Source organism: Trachypithecus francoisi, unplaced genomic scaffold, assembly GCF_009764315.1.
Source record: "Trachypithecus francoisi isolate TF-2019V2 unplaced genomic scaffold, Tfra_2.0 Contig01474, whole genome shotgun sequence".
Classification (NCBI taxonomy): domain Eukaryota; kingdom Metazoa; phylum Chordata; class Mammalia; order Primates; family Cercopithecidae; genus Trachypithecus; species Trachypithecus francoisi.
Genome location: NW_022681435.1, coordinates 20,812,955 through 20,836,999, shown reverse-complemented (window position 1 = coordinate 20,836,999; position 24,045 = coordinate 20,812,955). Strand labels below are relative to the sequence as shown.

General features: G+C 43.1%; 1 protein-coding gene across 2 annotated transcripts in view; it reads right to left on the bottom strand.

Moving 5' to 3' along the window:
- The window catches only part of ZNF407 (zinc finger protein 407), a 467,858-nt gene extending 450,050 nt beyond the window's left edge, over positions 1 to 17,808 (bottom strand). For both annotated transcript variants that reach the window (XM_033175949.1, XM_033175957.1), the window contains exon 1: positions 17,716 to 17,808. The gene's annotated coding sequence lies outside the window, so the exon portion shown is untranslated. The remainder of the gene's footprint in view (positions 1 to 17,715) is intronic.
- Between the last annotated feature and the right edge of the window lie 6,237 nt (positions 17,809 to 24,045).

The following is a 24,045-nucleotide window of genomic DNA, read 5'->3' as shown; positions in this document are numbered from 1 at the left end:
TCTTGAAAAGGCACCTTGAAGCTCTGTCTTTGCGCTTTCTCATTCCCTGCACCCAGCTGACAGAAGAAAGTAAGCATGGAAGAGGTGGCTGGCTCATGGCTTCTTAAAGGCTTTGATGCTGAAGTGGTATCTATCACTTCCACTCGTATCTGCTGAGCTGCAAGGGAGTCTGCAAAACATAACCTGGAATTGTGCAAAGGGAAGAAATGAAGTGGGTGGATAGCTAGCCATCTCTGCCACACATCACTCCAAAAATGATCACGTTGCTTGTCATTCCGCCATTCATGAAGGCTTTTAGCCTTCAAAAGACTTACGAAAACCGTTTTCTCAGAAATGCAACTGGAAAAGCATTCCTAGTGCTATACTTTCACATTTATAAAACGAGAATTACAGACAGTACCAATCATTTATAAATCTAGCTAATTATCAAAAATATGAAATCTCTAGGTCTTACTCATGAAAGACTCTGATTAAGAAGTTTGGGAGAGAGACAAAAAATTTGTACTTTTAAAGAGTTCCCTGGATGATTCTGATGAGCCAGATTTGGGAACCACTGGACTAAAATCTCTCCTAACTCTTAAAAAAAAAAAAAAAAAAGAATATCCACTGAATGCATATTTACCAGACACAGTACTGAGGTGAAGAAAAGGAGAGGGTGGGAAGTGATAAGTTCCCACATGCACTGTACGTAAAAGCACACATGCACTATACGTAATCCGCTATCACACAGAGACTCCAAACACATTGACCTCCATCATAATTTGCCACATAAAATTATTCTGAATGCCACTTTCAGCAAACATAGCTCTGACCTACCACCTTGAAATCCCAGGGTGTTACAGTGAAATACAGTAAAACACCGCCCATATTGAAAATCAGATTTTATACCCTTAAGATTCTTACTAAAAATTATTTCATCCCCCTTTTGGAAACTGTAATTTCTACTTACTTTTCTTTCTAAGCTATTTTTAAAAGTACATTACTACCTTAGTAGTAACCATTGAATTATAATGGTTTTAAAATTATATTTTAAATTAACATGCACTCCTATAACTGCTATTCCTCATTTTATAATAATTGATCCAATAATCATATATCAAATTCTGATCCATAATTCACGACCAGCAGAAATCATAAGTGAATTACACACTTCCAAAGAAAAAGTCTGTTGTTTGTTCTAGGTTTAAAACACAAAGTTTCCATTATATTCAATACCTGTAAAGCATGCTGGGCTTTGGTCACATTTGATGATTAGACTGGCATTACTCCAACTATGTTAAACAATTCTATTAGGTTTCTTATTCCCTTGTTTTTCTTTAAAACAATTAAGTGTGTTTGTTTAATGGGGAAAAAAAGTGCAGCATTTATAAAAGGGAAAATTAAAGGGAAGTATGAACACCACATACACCGAAAAGCACTGAGAATTAAAATTTAGATTTGCTAAATTTAGCAAAATTTAACTGAAACTAGAGGAGCTAAAGTGCCTCAAATCTGTTTAAGAAACCTGTGTTCTATATTTGCCCATTAGGGATCTCCTACAAGTACTACATGTGTTTGAAATGCAGGCATCCTTGCCACAGAAGGAGTCTCATGGGCTGTCAACTTCTTAGAGAGGTGCCAATTCTACCAGAAAGTATGACATTACGTAACTACAAATGCTTGCCAGTTCTCACGGTTTAGAAAATTTCAGCACCCAGTATCAAAGAAAAACAGTAGCGCTGTTTGGCTCCACAGGACAGGTAATTTGACTTCCAGAGTCATCTTTTTATTTTTCCTATACTTGTTAATTTCAAGGAGTGACTATAACACGATGGCTTAAGATAAGGTTTACAGTAGAAGCAACATGATTTAAGAAAAAGTCCCATAATATAAGATAAATGACAAAAGAAAATAAAGTTATAAAAGGTTAGAAAAAATAGGCAAATGTTGATTCCCCAAATGTGTCCCCACTTTTTAGCAAGAAATTGCCTAAGCAAAGAAGTATGATTTCCAGAATCTTGTGGGAGGATACTACTACTTTCTAATGAACTGAAAGATGCACTCCTTAGAAGTCACTTAGACTCAATATTCAAGAACTAAAATCAAAATGTGATCAATTACTTTTATGCTTTAGAGACTAATCTCTTAGAACGATAAAGTCACACATGCTAGTTTAAAAAAAAAAACCTACTAAGATTTTTTTAAAAAAGGAAGTAAGTAAACCTTTACCAGTCTTCTTCCACACTCCCATTTCTGCCTTGATTTTTGTTTTCTTTCCTCTGGCTCTCTCAGACATACTATCTTTGCCTATGCTTGTCTTCTTCCTCTGCCCCTGCATGGCAGTGATTCAGAGTCAGACTCCCTTCTGTGCCTGATCTCTCTGTGCCCATGGGCAAGGTGCCTCTTCTGCAATGCAAGGATAACACTTTTAATAACGCCTACCCCACAGAGTCACTGAAAGATGCAATCTTCATTTATTTAATGGCATATAAACTCGGCATGTCACGTGCTCATATCAGTGTCTGGAACACAGTAGGTGCTCAGTAAGTATTAACAATGATCATCGAATCCAGTCTTTTTCGTATCTCTACTCCTGAAGGTCTTTACAGGAGGCCAGCTGACGAGTTAAGTTCTATCACATTCCTCCAAGAACCTATCTCTTCACCTCCATCACATCCTTTTCATATAAACAGAAAAGTCCCGACATAGATAAGTATGCAAAATAAAAAATCGTAAATGTTTGTTTTTGAAATATTTGGTAAATACAAAAAACTTTAAATATGTGTAAAGGTGTTACACAAAAATATTACAAAATCCTGAGCGTGGACAATAGTTTAAGAAAAACAAATCATCTCTGATAATTTGTCCCTCTGTGTTATTATCACCTTCCTTCTTATACAGTTATCCACTGACTTGAGTCTTGCATGTATCATTTACCCGCTTTTCTTTATTACTTTATCATATCCGTATTTCTAACAATCTACAATTTTGTTTTTGCATGTTTCTAAACTTTAAAAAAAAGGGAAAAAACTGTGCATTATTCTACAAGTAGCTTCTCTTCCCCTTGAGATTATGTTCCAGTTGTGTATTATCCTTGGTGATGAACGCAGCTAACATTCACTTAATCTCACTACTGTACAGGACTTCACTATGGGAGTATGATACAATGCAGGCATCTGTTCTCCTCTGATGGACACTGCTCCCAGTCTTTCCTTTTACAAAGAGGGTGACTGTGAGCATCCTTGCACGTGTCTCCAGGCACTCGTGTGCATGAGTTTCTCTAGAGTAACAGTTTTCACATTTTAGCATCACATTCCCTACAGGGCTTGACAGTCAGAAACCTGGCCCATCCTCAAAGATACTGATTCCGTAGGTCCACAGCAGAGGCCCCAAATCTGCATTTCAAACACGTTCCCAAATGATGTTGCGAAACAATTCAGAAATCACTGCTCCAAGATAAAGACTGAGTGGAATTAATGGGCCAAAGGATACATGTATCTCAACTTTACTAGATACTCTCAAAGGCAGCCTATCACTTCCACCAGCTGTATATAAGCATTCCAGTTGTTTCCTGTCCTCCCAACAACATTGTCAGACTTTTTACGTTGTTGCCAACCTAATGGGTAAGAAACGATACACCATTTTGGTCCTAATTTGCATTTGCCTAATTATGAACAAAGTTGAGCATTTTTGCATTCAAGTTTCCTCTTCTGTGAAATGCCTACGTAGGTCATCTGTCCCCTTTTCTGTTGTTCTTACTGATTTGTAGTCACCCTGCTGGATACTATCCTCTTATTACTAATATGTGCTGAGTACGTCTATTCTCCCTATGACCTGTCTGTTCACTTTCTTGATGGTTTTTCTTAATAAACAAAAGCTATCAATATTAATGTTGTCAAACATACTGATCTTTTCCTTTATGGTCTGCACCCTCTGTGATCTTTTTAAGACCCTCTTTCCTATACCAGAGTCATACAACTACTGTCCTGGATTACCTTCTAAAAGTTTCATAGTTTTGCCTTCTATATTTAAGCCTTTAATTGACATGCAGTTGATTTTTGTGAGTAATATAAATTAAAAACATACCCCACCCTCAGGAAGTTTCCTGTTTGGTAAGGACCACATGTAACTTTAGGGAGGATATAAAAAGTGATGGAATATTCATTAGGTGTTAACCATTACTTCACTGAGACTTATTCTGATCTCTCATTGAGACAAAAAATGGGAAAATTTCACATGAACATTTGGAAGATTATTTGTGAACTGTAGTCAGACTGTGATCCCCACTTACTACACTCCAGGAAGAAACCTTAAAACTGTCCCAAAACAGGCCGGGCACAGAGGCTCACACCTGTAATCTCAGCACTTTGGGAGGCCAAGGCGGGCGGATCACCTGAGGTCAGGGGTTCAAGACAGCCTGGCCAACACGGTGAAACCCCACCTCTACTAAAAAATGCAGAAATTAGCCAGGCATAGTAGCAGGCGCCTTAATCCCAGCTGCTTGGGAGGCTGAGGCAGGAGAAGCATTTGGGCCCGGGAGGCGGAGGTTGCAGTGAGCTGAGATCGAGCCATTGCACTCAAGCCTGGGGAACAAGAGCGAGACTTCTCTCAAACAAAACAAAACAAAACAAAAAGTCCCAAAAAAATTTAAGTCTTATTCTAAAAAACTAAGGAGTCAAGCATTGGGAAAGGACAAGAAAACGAACATCCTCAAATGGTACTGGCTGGGTAATTAATTACCTCTGTGGAGGGCAGTCTGCTTGCGCATGCGTGCACGCACGAGAGCGCGAGAGGGAAGGAGGAACTGTGTGTTTCAGGATGTTCACCGTGAACTGTAGAGAAAAACTGGAAGCGGCCGGGTGCGGTGGCTCAAGCCTGTAATCCCAGCACTTTGGGAGGCCGAGACGGGCGGATCACGAGGTCAGGAGATCGAGACCATCCTGGCTAACACGGTGAAACCCCGTCTCTACTAAAAATACAAAAACTAGCCGGGCGGCCACTGCACTCCCGTCCGGGCAACAGAGCGAGACTCCGCCTCAAAAAAAAAAAAAAAAAAAAAAAAAAAAAAAAACTGGAAGCAACCTAGTAGCCAACCATGGGGAATGGTTAAAAGTAAAGCTAATGTGGTAATCCATCTACTTGAATGCTGTTAGATTACACGGCTCCACATTCATGTGAAAAGATTTCACAAAATTCTGGTAACTCGCAAAAGCAGCTAACAAAACGCACGTAGAAGTATTTATTTATTTATTAAATATTTATGAGTGCCTTGCGTGTTGCAGGTCCTAAGCAAGTCACTGGAAAACAAAGAGAGACTTGTTCCCTGCCTCCAAGAAGCTTACAAGCCTGTGAAGGATACATCCAATGTGTTTCTTCCAATATGCTCCAGTTGGGGCAATAAAGACACGTGTGTTTTGAGCATAGAGACAATTTATATTATACGCATACATAATATATACAGCAATGTCATCCACATGATCTACAAAGAAAACATACCTACCCAGTTCTATGAACCACCAAATGGATAAGCCACAGGGTACTTAGAGCAACTACCCTGTGATGAACTGAAACACAGTCATGGACGAGCTAGTGATGTTTTGGTCAACAGTGAACCACACACACGATGGTGGTTCCGTATTATTACAATGGAGCTGAAACATTCCTATTGCCCAGTGACATCATTTAGCTGTTGTAATGTCTTAGTACAACACATTTCTCACGTGTTTGTGGTGATGCTGGTGAAAGCAAACCTACTACCCTGCCAGTTATACAAAAGTGTAATCTCCTAGGCCTTCGCATCCACTCACCACTCACTCACTGACCCACCCAGAGCAACTTCCAGTCCCACAAGCTCCATCATGATAAGTGCTCTAAAACAAGTATACCATTTCCTTATCTTTTATACTATATTTTTACTGCACCTTTTCTACGTTTGGATAGATTTAGACATACAAAATACTTAGCATTGAGTTACAGTTGCCTACAGTGTTCAGTACAGTAACATGCTATATGGGTTTGCAGCCCGGGCACGGTAGACCACACCATATAGCCCAGGTGTGTGGTAGGCGGCACCATCTAGGTTTGCGTACTCTGTGATGTTCACACAACAATGAAATCACCAAGTGAGGCATTTCTCCAGAACGTATCCCCCCTGCACAGGTAGGGAAAGTCATTCACTGGAAGACAAATGTGAGACAGAGCACAGAACCGCAGCAAAAGAACTGGACAACTTCATCGCCTGCCAACTCAATACTGATTGATTGACGGACATCAGCAAATGCATGTCCTTCCAACAGCCTAAACCTTTACCTCTCTCCTGCTATGTTTGGTTCTAACAAATAATAACAAACCTCCTCAAGATATGAAATACCTCACAGCGAAGGTCAAACTCAAAAGATTCTGATATTATGTTCATTTGTTTCAAACTTTTTGCACCAAAATCAAAAATATTGAGTCCTTAATTACGAAGAAAAAATGTTTAATCTCACAGTACAAAAACCTGACACATCATCACCTCAACCAAGAGATCAAAGTTCACATTCACCAGAAGACGTATCTACATCACACACCTACTGATAATGATGCACTGAGAAGGGCATGACCTCACCCCGCGCTATTCCCACCAAAAATGCCTAAACCTCAATTTAATCAAGAAAGACCATCAGACAAATCCAAACTGAGGGGCATTCTACAAAATAACTGGCCAGTATTCTTCAAAAGTATCAAAGTCATGAAAGACAAAGCAATCTAAAAGAACTGGCCAGGCACAGTGGCTTACACCTGCAATCCCAGCACTTTTGAGAGGCCAAGGCAGGCAATCACTTGAGGTCAGGAGTTCGAGACCCGCCTGGCCAACACGGAGAACCCGCATATCTACCAAAAACACAAAAATCATCTGGATGTGGTGGTGCACGCCTGTAATCCCAGCTACTCAGGAGGCTGAGGCAGAAGAATCGCTTGAACCAGGAGGCGGAAATTGCAGTGAGCTGAGATGAGCCACTGCACTCCAAGACTCTGTTTCCAAAAATAAAATAAAATAAAATAAAACAAATCTAAAAGAACCATCACTATCACAGACGGGAGAGACCAACGAGACATAACAAAATACAATGTGGAATACTGGGTTGGATCCTGGACCAGAAAAAAAGGACATGAATGGAACCATTGGTTAAATTCAAATAAATGTTTTAGATTAATTGTTATCAATTGCCTGGTTTCAATAATTGTATTACGGATACATGAGAACAACAGGGAATGCCGGCCAAAAGGTACATACACAGGAACTTTCTATTTTTGCAATTTTTTTCCTAAAATTATTTCAAAGTAGAAAGTTTTAAAAAGTCATTTCAGATGAAAGATAAAAAGAAAAAGGGAGGGATTATTCATTGACTCTAACATAAAAATATGCTATCTCTAACTTTTGTGCTAAAAATGTTTAATAACTACAAATAAGGATTAAGCTGGAATAAACAAATTACAATTGTTCAGGAAAAGCCTGTGATTGGGATACTCTAGAGAACAGAGGAACTCTCTAGGGCACTGAAGTCTCTCCAGATAAATGACCTATCTTATTTCCCCTTTACTCTTTTAATCCATTTCAACTCATTTATTTGTCATCTACTATGGGCATGTAAGTGTGCTAGGGCCTGATGAGATTTTTATATATAAGAAGGGATATTTAAGTACACAAAATGACAGAGAAAAGTACAGAGTAACAAAATCAGAACTAATTTTTCAGTCCTATACACTCCAGCAATCAATCTGGACACTCTTTCACAGAAAATGTTGCTAAGACTGGGCCTCAAAGTGCAAACTCAGCCCCGTCAATGGCTAGTGGTCCTGACAAACAGAATTAGCTCCAAATTTATGACTGAAAACACCACAATGACTCTGTGAGAAATACTCCATTTCTATTTTTTTCCCTATCTAATCACTATGAGCATTTATTTTTTCTAACATAAAATTAAAAACTAGATTCTCTGAGTACTAGGGAAAAGGTTAGTCTGGTGTAAACCTGGGAAGGTTTACTTAATCTCCTCTTACAAGCGGCCTGAGAGATCAAAGCCACACCAGCTGATGCTGAGGCTGGAGAAGTGTGGTCGCAGGTGGCAGCTGCAAAGTCGCCCGGGGAACTTGTCAGAAATGCAGATTCTTGAGCCCCAGCCCTGGCCTGCCAAATCAGTTTCTGGTTGATGCCCAAACCCTCTCTGAATTACACCTGATATATCTAAGATTATTTCTTCTATTTTAAATAAAATTGCATTTACTTTGCTTTAGCTAACGCCATCTAAACTCTAATTCTGCTGTTTATTTAATTCTATTTAATTATTTAATTCCTATTTAATTCTGTATCAAGTCTACTTTGACATAATTCCAAAAATTCCAAGAAAACTGACACTGACATGTCTCCTCAGGTGTGCTGACATAATACACCTCACCACAGTTCAGGACTGTGCTCTGTGTCATCACATAAAGAGTATGTGTGATGAGATCACAAGAAACAAAACAAGAATGAAAAACACGAATTTTTACATGTATAGATCTAGGCTGGGCACAGTGGCTCACACTTGTAATCCCAGCACTTTGGGAGGTTGAGGCAGGAGAAACTGCTTGAGTACAGGAGTTCGAGATCAGCCTGGGCAACACAGCAAGACCCCGTTATGTACTCAAAATACATTTAAAATACATTTTTAAAAATATATATAAACTAGGTATCTCCACTATTTCACAAGAAACTGGTTTGTTCCAGGTTTTCTTCATAACAGTTCTTAAAAGCACCTTTCCAGATAGAATTCAGCATTACATACACGATGAGCTTCAACCTGAAACTCATTACAAATCAATTACTGTATTTTTTTTCACATAGCAGATTTCCAAATTTCATTTTTAAGATCACCATTTAGCTATTAAATACAAAAACGATCTCCCAGAAGTTTTTCATCTGTTTCCTTAAACTGCTCTCCATTTATTTACTGGAAAAGCTACTCATGTCCACACCAGGCCCAGGCCCCAGCTCCGGCCCAGGCCAGCCGCCAGTGATCCCTGACAATCTGAAGGGTTAGGGCGCTTTGGTGTGAAACCATGGCCTCTTTTCTCACCAAATGTTAACAGAAACATATTATTCTGCAGGGAACTTCATCGGGCTTAGGAAGTCAGGAAAAGCTCTGAGGAAGAACCCAAGGACCGCAGTCTCCACCCACGGTCCAGGAACCAGAATCACCTTGCTCATCACACTAGTCCAACAGCAACATACACAGATGCGGGCTGGGTTTTTGCTGGTTTGGCTGGCTAATGACGTACCTTTCCAGTACACCAATGTGTGTCCCACAATTATATCTTATTGGATTCATAATAAAGCTTATTTTTTAAGTTTAAAAAAATGTGGTTTTCATAGAAATCCTATAAAAAGTTATATAATTCCCTACTCTCTTAACATGTATATAGAATATAATTTCATGTTTTCTTGATGATGCAGGGTAATCAACTGCTATGCTGGGCAGAAAACTTTTACTGTTATGTATGAGAAAACAAACTTCCTATGGTTTTTTAATTTTTTAATTTTTTATTTTTTTCAAACTCCCTAGTATGCTGTGTGCTTAACTCATGGCATGTGCAGTACGGTTCTGACCACTGTTGGCTAACAGTTATAACAGAGTGAGCGCTGCTTTTGTCAGCTCCTGGATGAAGACTTACCCACATTCTCCCAACAGCACTCACACAAACACTGCAAGACAACACGCATTTCACAGTGAAGCTACTGAGGCTCAGAGAGATGATCTCCCAGAGACTTACCTGAAGTCACACAGCTAGGAGCTGCAGACAGCGGATCCAAAGCCCAAGTTTCCCAGTCCTTATAAGATTAGGAAACGGTCAGACTGGAGACCTCACTAAGTAACTGGGGGTGAAGGAGGTGCTCTTCAAGACTGAAGTCATTGCTGGAAAGTCTCTTACCCTAGAAATGACCCTGGGAAGGCAGACCCCAAATATCAGAGAATGCACTCCATTTCTTTCTTGGTGTGGCGAACAGTGAGTAAAAAGGTTAACAAAACCCTTTCCCTGATACATGAAAATTAGACTGTTAGTTAAACCATCTGGCTCTGTTCCCTCTGGTAACCTAATAAGGGTAAGAATGTCAACTATGCCACTAAGCGAAATTGCTTATTGTAAGAATGGCCCAACTGGTAAACTCCATCTAGACTTTGAGGAAGTATTCACGAACTATAAATATCTGATGGGGACACCATGGTTTGGGTGCCCTGGGGATGCAAGGACTCTTATAAATGGTGAGTGTCCCACAAATGAATAAAATGTAGTATATACCTCAAAGGATTTGCGGGGATTAAATGATATATGTATAGAGGCATCTGGCACAGTGTTTACATAAAGAACTCAAAAACATTATTATTGTTACTTCCATTGAATTCTATGTTTATTTATTATCCTCTGCCAAGGATCCTACAAGCTATGCCTATGGAATGTTCAAAAACACTGGCTCCCTATGGGGCATGAGATTTCAAAGATAAGGCTGTGCCTACATCCATGATGTGGCTCTCATGTCCCTGCACTGGAGCAGCCACCTGGAAAGACAGTGTCTGGACAGCTGTGCAGACAGTTGCAAGGACCACCCCCGAGAGAAGATTTGTCACTTTCAGCTGGCAAGCTGTGGCTCTCGTTCTTCCCCTTCTCCAGACTGTGCGAGTGTGGCCTAGGGAGGTCTTAGAAGTGTGAGTTAAACCTAAGACCCCTGGTGGCCACAGTAGACGAGCAAAGGATCCAAATGCACATGAGGAAGCTTCTGGGATAGGGAGAAGGGAACTTGCCACAGGAATGCAAACCAAGAGCTAACAAGGAGAAAAACTAGGCAAGGACCCATCTAAAGAACTTAATGGAATTCCCCGAATCCCAGGAAGCAAAGAAGCTACAATGGTATCAAACTTTGTACTTTGTGAGGAGGTGGCCTCTCTTATCTCTTCATCCCCCCTTCCTTAGTGACCGAGTGAACTTCCATGGTTTTCATTTCCATCCACTATCCATGACGCCTAAATGTTTATCTCTAGCCAACAGCTCTGTAGGTACCAGACCCCTAAGTCCATCTGGATGTTACACGCACTCAACTTCCCCCACAAACGTACCCCTTTTTCCTTTGTTCTTTATGGCAGTAAATAGCTTTACAACCCATCAAATCACACAGGCCAGAAATCCTTAATGTCCACTAATAAGATAACATTTAAATAAGCTAATATATCCATAATAGAAAATAGTACATAGATGAGGTAACACTGGAAGCTCACCAAGACATCCTGTGAAGTCTGAAATCACTTAACAATGGTTACCTCTGGAAAAGTGCCTGAAATCAGGGAGCACTTCTTCTCTCCAGTGCTTGAATGTTAAAACAAAAACCAACAATGACCAAAAAAAAAAAAAAACAACACTTAAGAATAAAGAAAGACATGGAATGGATCTACTGTTTCACAGGCATCAATGGTGTCTCACCAACAGACTGAGGTTCCAGGAAACGTAAGCCTAAGCTACTTCCTCAGGACAGGCACCGATTACCTGGCCTGCCTTACATGGTTGGCCTTACGAGTTTGGGCTTCACTGTCAGAATTGCTTCATAGAGAAGATACTGTTGTCATTTGCTTTGCTCACATTAAAACAATGGGCACTTCGGCCTGGTGCGGTGGCTCACGCCTGTAATCCCAGTACTTTGGGAGGCCGAGGCGGGTGGATCATGAGGTCAGGAGATCAAGACCATCCTGGCTAACACGGTGAAACTCCGTCTCCACTAAAAATGCAAAAAAATTAGCTGGGCGTGGTGGTGGGTGCCTGTAGTCCCAGCTACTCGGGAGGCTGAGGCAGGAGAATAGCGTGAACCTGGGAGGCGGAGCTTGCAGTGAGCCGAGATCGCGCCACCCCACTCCAGCCTGGGCGACAGAGTGAGACTCCATCTCAAAAAAAAAGAATGGGCACTTCTAGAAGGAAACTCAAGACTCAAGAAACTGTTAATAGTGATTGTCTCTGGAGAGCAGCCCTGGAGTCTGAGGCATCACTATACTACCTGCAATTGCTGATGGTGTGCATGCATTGGATTTTCAATTGTAAACAACTAAATAAATAACTGAAGGGCAGGGGGGACTTCCTTTCCTCTGAGAAGTCTCCCTAAACCTTCTTCCAAATTAAAGCAAGATTCCTTATAAGCAACTCTCATAACATCTGTGTAGCACAGAGAGTGCTGCAGGACTCAAAACTTTCTTTAAATAAACGCTAAGACATGAACAAATGCATGAACCTATTACTGGCTCCCCAATGCCCTTACAATAAACTCTTCAAGTATGACCTCGGCCTTCAAGACCCGTCGCAGTTTGGCCCCCGCTTCCAAATGCTACACTGCCCGATGCTTTGCAGGGCTGCCTGGGAGCCTCACCTCTCTCCTGAATGCCCTGTCCCCACACACCAGGGCAGGCTCAGCGGTCAGTGCAGGAGTCCCCCTGCGGCTTCTTCCCTGTCCCCAACTCCCCTCACACTCAGCCTACCGCATCCTGGGCTGTACCACACAGCGCAGCATGCGTGTTTCCCAACAGGACCAGGGCAGTGTGTTCATCCTACCCTTTCCTAGATCTCTAATAACTCACAGACTACACTGGACATAAGAGGAGCTAAAAAAAAAAAAAAATGTTGAATGAATCATTGCTAAAATGTTGTAGAAGGTAATATAACTTAGTGACTAAAAACAGGGGTTCTGAAATCAGACCATCTTGGTCCAAATCCTGGCTCTACCATTTAATAGCTGCGTCCCCTTGCACAAGCTATTTATGCTAAATTTGAGTGTCCCATAAATCAGTAAAATGTAGTATACACCTCCAAAGATCTGGGGGGATTAAATGAGATTATGTACAGAGGCACCTTGCACAGTGTTTATATAAAGAGCTCGAAAACGTTATTATTGCTACCGCCATTGACTTCCATGTTTGTCTTTTATTGTCCCTAAGTACTTAACACTTTAAATGTCCAGTTTTCTCAGTTATACTCAAGAGAAACAAACCAGGATTATTATATCTGGAAACTACTGTATGAATAAAAGTGATAATCCTCAAAAGGAAAAATGACACTTAAAGAAGACAGCGTTGGAGACCATCATCTCTCTCCACCTTTTTCCACAAAAGGTTCTCCTTTCAGTGCTCAATTCTAGAAGTTCTAGATTGTACTTTATTTAGGGAGGCTGCAATTCCTTTACACTCCTACACTGTCATCAGCTTCTTGCAAGGCTATTTCTGGGTTTTATTCCAGGTAGCTGAATTGCAAGATAATAAAGTAAGCAGGGAGTTACTACAATTATGATCTACCCATATAATTACCATAAGGAGACGTTCTAGTCACAATACTGATCAGAATAAAAAGTCTTTCCACTACAAAAATAATACACATACACACACACACACACACAGATGTGGATCCCCTACTAGTGATGTGAGTTAAGATACATATGTAGATACATAAACACATATGTATGCATATATTGTATAGACGCATGTTTTGTACTTCCTTTCTGCTCCAAACGACTCATACTCACTCCATTAAATTCCACAATATTTACTGATTCCCCTTGATACAGTCTGGATACGCATCCCCTCCAAATCTCATGTCCCCAGTGTTGGACGTAGGGCCTGGTGGGCGGTGACTGAGTTACGGTGGGGGTGTCCCTCACGAATGGCTTGGTGCTCTCCTGAGATGGTGAGTTCGTTCTTGTGAGACCTGGCTGTTTAAAAGTGTGTGGTAGGCCGGGCGCGGTGGCTCAAGCCTGTAATCCCAGCACTTTGGGAGGCCGAGACGGGCGGATCACGAGGTCAGGAGATCGAGACCATCCTGGCTAACATGGTGAAACCCCGTCTCTACTAAAAAATACAAAAAACTAGCCGGGCGAGGTGGCGGGCGCCTGTAGTCCCAGCTGCTTGGGAGGCTGAGGCAGGAGAATGGCGTAAACCCAGGAGGCGGAGCTTGCAGTGAGCTGAGACCCGGCCACTGCACTCCAGCCTGGGCGGGGCAGAGCGAGACTCCGTCTCAAAAAAAAAAAAAAAAAAAAAAAAGTGTGTGGCACCACCCCACTCTCTCGCTCCTGCTCTTGCCATGGGATGTGCTGGCTCCTCCTTTGCCTTCTGCCATGATGGAGAGTTTCCTGAGGCTTCACCAGAAGCCCAGCAGATGCCAGTGCCACACTTTCTGTAGAGGCCACAGAACAGTGAGCCAATTAAACCTTTTTTCTTTGTATATTACCCAGCCTTGGTTATCTCTTTATTTTAGGCAACGTAAGAATGGCCTAACACTCCTTTCTATGTGTGAGACACCATGCCAAGAGACTTGGGATGCATACACATGAAAGCCAGTCTTGCTATAACCTATAACACACACAACTAACTGAAGGAACCATGGCTGCAGTGAGATGCTGGTGGTCTTCTGGGATTGCAGACTCATCCATACAACTGCCCACTCAACGTGTCCACAGAAATGAGCCCACACTGAAGTATCTCACTGGGGCACCTGCTCACCTTCCATCGCCACACAGGGAACACCAGGCTCCACCCAATCACCCAAAGCAGACACGTCAGTGTCCACCTTGACTTATCCATCTCACCTACTCCATCCCCGAACCCACTCCACTAACTGAGCATGTACAATCCACTCACTTCCCCTACCTCTGGGCCACTACCCTAATTCAGACTTCTGTGATGTCTAACCTAGTACCAATGCAACAGCCTCTGAAAGATCCCCGTCCCCTAGCCTTACGCCATGCCAACTGGTCTCCATAGCTGCAATCGAAGGGCTTAAAACAAGCAAAAGTGTGCACATGTCACTATGCTGCCTGTATTTCTTCAGGAGGGCCTCTCCAACCTTATTTTCCACACCTCCTCTCATACTCTGTGATCCAGCCAAACTTTTAATTCTTGAAATGTTCCACATTACCTTTTGACACTTGGAAGTCTTCTACCTGAAACTTGACTCCCTAGCCGCTCTCTCTCTCTTTGCCCAATGAGTTCCTGTTCATTCTCTGATCGTCATTCCCTCCTGGTATTCCTCCCTAACCTCTTTAGGCTTGCTAGGTTCAGTGGTTATGCTGGACACTTTTGCTTTCAGGGCTACCCACAGCCCAAGCTGCCTTCTATTTAGTAAGACTCCTTTAACGTGTGGGTCTTTGCGAGAGATAAAGACCATCTCTCTCCATCTCCCTGCTCCCTGGCAACTGCAGTGGCTTGGCAAAAAATGTCACAAAGATGCAGGAGCAATAAGAGATTTTTCAGTGGTAGAAGAGAGTCAAAAGTCCAGCAACAGACATGGCAGTTTCTCCAGTAGCAATGTCACCAGCAGCAAAATTCTAGGCAGGCTATTTATGTGATATTGCCTTGGCTGTGGCCCCATCCAGCCAGCCTCTTTTGGTTGCTGCCTGTTTTTTGAATCCAGTTCCCTGGCCTTCCCATCAATTCTGAAAGCCATCTATAGCCTTCCAATAAATTCCTTTTCTGCTTAAGTCAGCCAAGTCCATCGCCACGGCTGACAACCAAGAATCATGACTGGCATTGCGACACTCTGTGTGCATGACATTAGACTGCACTGCCAATGCACATTTGCTGGTCTATATTCCCCATCATCTTGTTCATTTTGCTGTAGTGCAATGGCTGGCACAAAGCAAGCATGCGATGTTTCCTGAACGAATTACTAAATTTCACTAGTAATCAGAGTCGGAAAGCAAGGAAAACGCTTATTGGAGGACCACAGTGCATTCCTAAAAACCAATCTCAACAACGGTCGAGAGTCACAGCTGCCAATCAGAAATATACAGCTTCATTTATTCGCCTATTCATGGATTTAGAAAGTAGGATTCTTCTATCTGGGATATAAACCACCTTCTTAAAGGAGATGAGAAAGAGAAGAAATCAAACTAGGAGAGTCTACTGTATTAAGGTTAGCGAGTTCTACTCTAATAAAACAAACCTAATTGGAACGAATATTGGGGAAAACGTCCCTTCAACCAGGTGAATACCCATTAGTCCTTGAGACCTAACTCAAATAATATATCCTGCAAGAAACGTTCACCACTCTCCACCATCAATCAGCCGTAACTTCCACTGTGCTCCCATCTCTCTATTTTAGTACGTAGAAAAGGGTATTATATTTATTTACGTCTCTTCAATCAGATCTCAAAATCCTCTGGGGAAGTATATTATTATTTCCAACACCTAGAAGGGTGTTTGGCATAAAGCAAGAACCAGTGTTTTTGAAATGGAGACACTTTGCTCTGCTTAAAAGGTACCAATGGAACTGTCCTATTGTTTGTAACTTTTCTGTAAATCTTAATTTATTCCGAAATAAAGTTAAAAAAAAAAACGCACCAGTAGCAACTGTGTTATGAGCAATTATCACACCTGCCTTACATGTCGTGCGAGAGCTTTACCTTGTGCCAGTAGCAGTAATTTTGTATATAGCAGTGAGTCTCAGTTTTGTAAAAAGGGAATAATTCCTACCACACAAGATTGCTGTACTAAATGAAGTACAGTGAGTATGCCAAATGACATATGAGCTCTTCTTAACAGGGTTCTGACGAGTATATGTTAGGGCCCTCGTCTACAGTGTTCTAAATGGACTAGCACCTCACCACAAAACAGATACATACTACGACTAGGATGTCACCAGGCATAGACTGCAAAGCTGTAACTCAAATCATTATTAAGACTGTAATAACCTATGAAAGTATTCTACATCCCACGGACGTGGGAGGTCCTATTCCAAAACTCCCCAACGAAATAAAGGGGCTACTGAAAACCCAACTCAACCGACAGAGGTCAGCGGCCACTGCACCCCGCCTCCACCAGCTTAAACTCCAGAAAGAGGCCACGCACCCAAGGCGTGCTAACTGGCTGGCTGGGAAGAGGTGAGCATCTACTGAGAAACCCACTGCTGCCCGCATTGGTGTCAGGCAGCCGGGGGTCTCCCCGCAGTGGCGCAAAGCGGACTGAAGTCGGGAGTGGCTAGGACCCTGCGCTGCCACGGCGGTGCTCTCGGCCAACGCACTTGTGTGCCCTCCGCCCGCCCACACCAGCGTCGCTTAACGGAAGAAGGCTCGAGTAGCAGCGGCGCAGCCAGGACACCTGGGGGTGACACACGAGTGGGCGGGCGGTCCAGGGAGCCCCTGCTGGAAACCAGACGCTAAACCTTGCAGCTGTGCAGCTAAGGGAGCATCTATTTTCCATTTGAGAGCAACCCGGGCAAGCGAGAACGGCCCGATTTCGGTGCAGGGGGGCATCCCGAGGGGGCGGGGGGCTGTTTCTGCGGCGGACCGGGCAGGGGAAACCGAGGCCACGCTGGATCCGCAGCCCCGAGGTGTCCACGAGAGCTCCGCTCGCGCGAGGGCGCGGCGCGAGGCTGCCCGCGGGACCGGCCTGCGGTGCGAGCGGGTGAGAGGGCAGGGCGGCGGCGGGGGCCGGGGGGAGGAGGGCGGCGAGGCAGCGTGTGCGAGCGAGTGAGGGTGTGTGTCCAGGCGTGAGTCTGGGCGGGTGTCGGGAAGGAAGGCGACAGGGAGGGGCGGAGGCGGGGGGAGGGGGGAGGAGAAAGAGCGAAGGGCCCAGAAGGGACTCTGAGCGCCCAGCCGCCCGGCTTCAAGGCCTCAAGCCACCGCCCCCAGGCCCCGCGCTGACGCTGGACGGTCCCCGCCTCCAAACCCCCCGCCCCGGCCAGAGAATAACTTACCTGTTTGGCGACGGAATCGCTCCTGCTCGCCCCTCTGACTGACTCCTCCGGCTCACCGTCTTCCCTTTGGGAGGAAGAGGCGGGACATCCTGTTTCTCCGTTGAAGGACTTCCGGTGACATCCAGGGCGACTCCGTCGTGGATGCAGCGCCGGATGCCACAGCCGAAAAACAGAATCTTGGAGCTGGTTTAGTAAGATCCAGGTCGAGTTCCTTGTTTTTCATCCGAGTGGCTGGCAGGCTTATGTGCTGTCTTGTTTTTAACCCATCAGCTCTTGCCGGAAGCCGCTCGGAGATAAAACAGGAAGTCCCACCCCTCCCTTAGAGAAGGAAAACGGAGAGCCGAAGGAGTCAATCTAAAGACGATAAGCACGTCGGGCTCGAAGGCAGGCGATGTCAGCCCGGGAGGAGCGTCTGGGATTTCTAGAGGGTCCCAGAACGGGTTCTTCCCGGGCCGATCCCGCCTGCTTCCTGCCCTGTCCCTCCACCCGGCTGCCGCCCTCAATAAGGGACCCCGAGGGCGGCGCCGGAAACACTGAGAAGGCCCAGAACGGCGCGGGACCGGAGAGGCCTACGCTGGCAAACGCAGCCCGCTGCCTCTCTGCCGGCTTCCCCGGGACCTGGAGTGGCTGCTGTCGCTTCTGGCGCTCCGATTTCGAGAAATGACTTTCAGCTATGCAAGGCGAGAATGCTACTTTAAATGATGAGAAAAATCTCTCGAATGGCTCCCAAAATAAGGTCCTTGTTTCAGAGGCCACAGGAAACCACCAGCCGAACTCTGATACCAAAAAGGAGGCCAAGAAGCGGAATGTGGCTTGGTGACCAGTTTGGTATTGCCAAACTTTCAGCTTTTATTAAAGCCGAAACACCTTGGCTGTTTAAAACGTTCGACAAGGACTTTTTATGAACGTTAACGGCCCAGCACACGGGCTTGTTAGGAACAAAAGGGCAGGACATCAGGATGTGGTGGTTCACAGCCCGCCTGCCCCCTTGTGCAGGTCCCTTCATGAACCTCGAGTTGGAGGCCTTTCTTCTGAAACTCAGCACCTAGTAGGGAAGACCTGTGTAGACGAATAAATACATCACAGCTTGTTAAGTGCTGTGACAAAGACGCGGTGAAATCCTGCTTGAGGTCATCTGCCTTGCTAAAGAGTTTTGACTTATATTGTAGGCGCAGGGTTAGGGATAGGGTAGGGTTAGACTCTGTAATGGGAAGTTATGTGATCGGATTTCCATTTAGAAAGATCACTGGCGGCCGGGCGCGGTGGCTCAAGCCTGTAATCCCAGGACTTTGGGAGGCCGAGACGGGCGGATCACGAGGTCAGGAGATCGAGACCATCCTGGCTAACACGGTGAAACCCTGTCTCTACTAAAAATACAAAAAACTAGCCGGGCGAGGTGGCGGGCGCCTGTAGTCCCAGCTACTCGGGAGGCTGAGGCGGGAGAATGGCGTAAACCCGGGAGGCGGATCTTGCAGTGAGCTGAGATCCGGCCACTGCACTCCAGCCTGGGCGACAGAGCGAGACTCCGTCTCAACAAAAAAAAAAAAAAAAAAATCATTGGCCAGGCCGGGTGGCTCACACCTATAATCCCAACACTTTGGGAGGCAGAGACGTTAGATTGCTTGAGGCTAGGATTTTGAGACCAGCCTGGCCAACATGGTGAAACCCCGTCTCTACTAAAAATTTAAAAATTAGCGGGGCGTGGTGGTGCGAGCCTGTAATTCCAGCTACTTGGAGGCTGAGGCGGGAGAATAGCTTGAACCCAGTGGCGCAGGCTGCAGTGAGCCGAGATTGCGCCACTGCACTCCAGCCTGGGGGACAGAGCGAGATTCCATCTCAAAAAAATCATTGTAAGTAATTGGATTTTTTTTTTTTTTTTTTTTTTGGTAATGTCCTGAAGATAGGCTTTCTAGACCAAATCATCACTCAAGGCCAATTCCAACACAGTTCAGTTTAAATCAGAATACATTCAAGTGATAATTAGTTACCTTTTTAAATAGTTTATAGAGAACTTTTCGTAGACATTATCTGGTTTAATTCTGATTGTAATCCACATGAATTCTCTTATCCACGGTAAGGAACAGTAATTTAGAAGACTCTAATAAACTGTTCCAAGATCACACAGCTAGTAAAAGTGGAACTCAACCTTAAACTCCAGAGTCAACCTTTTCCATCTATCATGTGGGCTCAGTTTAATAGTAATAGTTATTTTAAAATTCTAGAGAAAAATGTGGAAAACAATTTCCTCACAACAGGTGACCAGCTGTGGATGTTATTTTTATTCCATTAACCAACATTTATTGGGTGCCTGTTATATAAAAGATAAAACTGGATTCTGCCTTGAAAGAGTTCACTTGAAATTTAAAGTTTATTTGAAAATTTAGTACTTCCTACTCTTTTAATAGCTATTTCAACACTGTTGGTCTTGTATAACAAGGTGATAAATTTCTTGACAATGACAGTAGCACAATTCTGTATATGGATTGGGCATTCTGTGATCTTTGGGTGATTTATCTTGCTACCTTTCTTACCTTGGGGATTTAGTTAACATTTATATTCCTCCCTTGAGCAGTGAAGTAAAATCTAAGTTTATGTTTCAGTTCTATTTTGAGTTACTAAGACAAGACTCTAAGGAAGTCAGTTTGACCTCATTTCCAACTGAGAGATTCCATTGATCTCATTCAAGACTAATTTTCTGATTCTAAGGAAAAAGGGAAGTCTTTTTTTTTTCTTCCTCTCTTTCTTCTTGAATGAATAATGCTTGACATGGACAACACAGACTTGTAGTGAAGACAGAGCATCCTAGTGATGAAACCACCTTTGCAAAAATTACAACAGAAAATTATGACAGTGAAAGAGATCTGACCTAACCAACTCCATCTTGCTTCTAAACTCCAAGCTGTCCTTGTTCATTCCTGGGCATAGGCAGAACTGACTTTGGGAGGAACTTAGTTTATAGTATAAGTTTGAAACAAAGATTATAACAGCCCATTCTGAAAACAAACTCCCTTCTGGCCTGGGGACCAGACTGCCTTTGTAGGACTAACAAATTAGCCACAAGTTTAGAAATTATGGTTTGGGAGTCATGCAGCTAGAGGCCACAAGATTCTAAACCTCCCCAATTGCTCCAAAGGATAACATCACTATTGTAAAACCCAAGATTGGTGCTTGAGACGTTTTACAGACCCGCACTCATGGATCAGCTAGCACCACTCAGATGGATAAACTGGCTCATCTAGTCCTTTAGCCCCCACCCAAGAACTGACTCAGTGCAAGAGGACAGTTTCAATTCCCTATGATTTCATGTCACACCAGAGCAATCAATTCTCCCCACTCCCTGGTCTTCCACTCCCCAAATTATCCTTTAAAAATCCCAGTCTCTGAATTTTCAGGAGACTGCTTTAAGTAATAATAAAACTCTGGTCTCCTGTTTAGCCAGCTCTGTGTGAATTAAACTCCTTACTGCAGTTCCTCTGTCTTGATGAATCCACTGTGTCTGGGCAGTGGGCAAGATGAACCCGTTGGGTGGTTACAGTGACACAAGGAACCCCTGGGGGGGTCAAGACCTGCTCGAAGCCAGCCCCACTTGAGACCTGTTAACCAAAAAAAAAAAAAAATCCTTTTCTTAAGTCTAGTTTTCTTTTACTTACACCATGAAGCAGCCTAAATGATACAGAAGTTTTATTGCCAAATCTACCAGTTATGTCTTAAGAAAGTTGCAAAGGAAAAACTCAGAGCAAAGATTTTCAGTCTTCATAAATTCAAAATGTATGCTTTTATCATGTCTGAGAAAAGAAAGCAATCAATATATTCACATCTTTTTCTGGGTATATGTGATATTTTTTCCATTGGATAATGAATAGTAAACACTTTTACAATAGCAAGTTGACAAAATGAGAATGTATAAAATTAAAATATATCAACTATTAAATAAATGCCAGGCATTATGCTACAAACCGTATATGCATTATTTCAATTAATCTAACTACTCTAAATAGACACGTCATTTGCATTTTACAGATGAGAAAAATGGTGTTCAAAGAAGTGACGTCATGTTCTCTGATTCTCTCTATGTTGGGTACCTGGTGACGATTTCCTTCTGTCTAATACCTTAAACATATGTTCACCTGCATGCTGCTTCTGTTCTGGACCTGTGTGCTGGATATAGTCCCAACAGAGTGGCTTGCTGGGAGGAGGGAGATACTTTTCAGATAAAGCACTAGCACTTCATCCTAACAACTTCTTCATAATGAGGCAAAATTTTTTTTTTTTTTTTTTTTTTTTTTTGAGACGGAGTCTCGCTCTGTCGCCCAGGCTGGAGTGCAGTGGCCGGATCTCAGCTCACTGCAAGCTCCGCCTCCCGGGTTTACGCCATTCTCTCGCCTCAGCCTCCCGAGTAGCTGGGACTACAGGCGCCCGCCATCTCGCCCGGCTAATTTTTTTGTATTTTTTTAGTAGAGACGGGGTTTCACCGTGTTAGCCAGGATGGTCTCGATCTCCTGACCTCGTGATCCGCCCGTCTCGGCCTCCCAAAGTGCTGGGATTACAGGCTTGAGCCACCGCGCCCGGCCTGAGGCAACATTTTTAAATACACACAAAATGCCTAGGATTCAACTGTTGAGAAAAACTGATGTAAGTCTGTTTGTCTCAAAGAAAGCTGTCAGGAACTACAGTTTTATTAATCTAAATGAACACTTGGTTTGATGATGACTATGTAAATGTATTTTTAGCTAATTAATTTATTTCTGCCCATCAACCAATGAGTGGATAAAGAAAATGTGATATATATACACTATGGAATACTACTCAGCCATAGAAAGGAATGAAGTAATGGCATTGGCAGCAACCTGGATGGAGTTGGAGACCATTATTCTAAGTGAAGTAACTCAAGAATGGATAAACCAAATATTGTATGTTCTCACTCATAAGTGGGAGCTAAGCTGTGAGGATGCAAGGGCATAAGAATGATATAGTGGACTCTGGGGACTCGAGGGGTGAGGGATAAAAGACTACACATTGGGTACACTGTGCACTGCTTGGGTGATGAGTGCACCAAAATCTCAGAACTCACCACTGAAGAACTTCCCCATGTAACCAGAAACCACCTGTTCCACAAAAACTATCGAAATAACACTTTTTAAACTTTACTATTTCTGGGCCGGGCGCGGTGGCTCAAGCCTGTAATCCCAGCACTTTGGGAGGCCGAGACGGGCGGATCACGAGGTCAGGAGATCGAGACCATCCTGGCTAACACGGTGAAACCCCGTCTCTACTAAAAAAAGTGCAAAAAACTAGCCGGGCGAGGTGGCGGGCGCCTGTAGTCCCAGCTACTCGGGAGGCTGAGGCAGGAGAATGGCGTAAACCTGGGAGGCGGAGCTTGCAGTGAGCCGAGATCCGGCCACTGCACTCCAGCCTGGGCGACAGAGCAAGACTCCGTCTCAAACAAAAAAAAAAAAAAAAAAAAAAAAAAATTTACTATTTCTGGATAAAATTTACATAGATTTCTCAGAAAAAAATATTTAGAATTGAGGTATCAGAACTGAGTTAAATTATTACCACTTAAAAACACAGAAAGTGGTATAGCCACTTTATGAATTTATCACTTAGCAATGGCTAGGTTATGCTTAGTGGTTTATAACCAAATCTTAGTAGTTTATAATAACAAGTGTGTGTTGTTAATTCCCACTACAAATTTATCATGACATTGCTGGATGCTACACTCCATGTCTCTTTGTGGGACCCAGGCTCATGGGACTTCCATTATCTGCATTAGAGAGAAAGAGAAGTCAACAAAACATGCACTGGTTCTTGAAGCTTTGGCCCAGAAGTAAAATATATCTTATCTGTTCACATTGCATTGGGCCAGGGCAATTATCATGGCCGCAAGTGACTTCAGAAGGATGTGGAAGTGCAATCTTGGCATTGTCAGAAGAAATGAAAACATTTGGTGAAGAGCATTAATGACTGTCTTTACAGGAAAAACAGAATCAAATAGACATGATCTCTTGTTTCAGTTTCATCATTTCCTACTATGTTACCTAAACTTTATGAGTCTCAGTTTCTTATTACTAAAATAGAATAATGATAAAGATGATATTCACTTCAAGGACTTTGTGTTAACTAGGGTAAAAAAAAATTGAAAACTGTAGCAAGTTATGCAAATTAGAAATGTATAATATTACTGCTTTGAAAGTGATGGTGAAATGTAGAATAATTGAGAGGATAACACAAAGCACTTATACCAGGAGGCTTTTAGCTGCAGATAATAGAAATGAACTTCCACTACTTTAATCAATAAAAAAGTGTGTTGGCTCACAAATTTGTCATCCA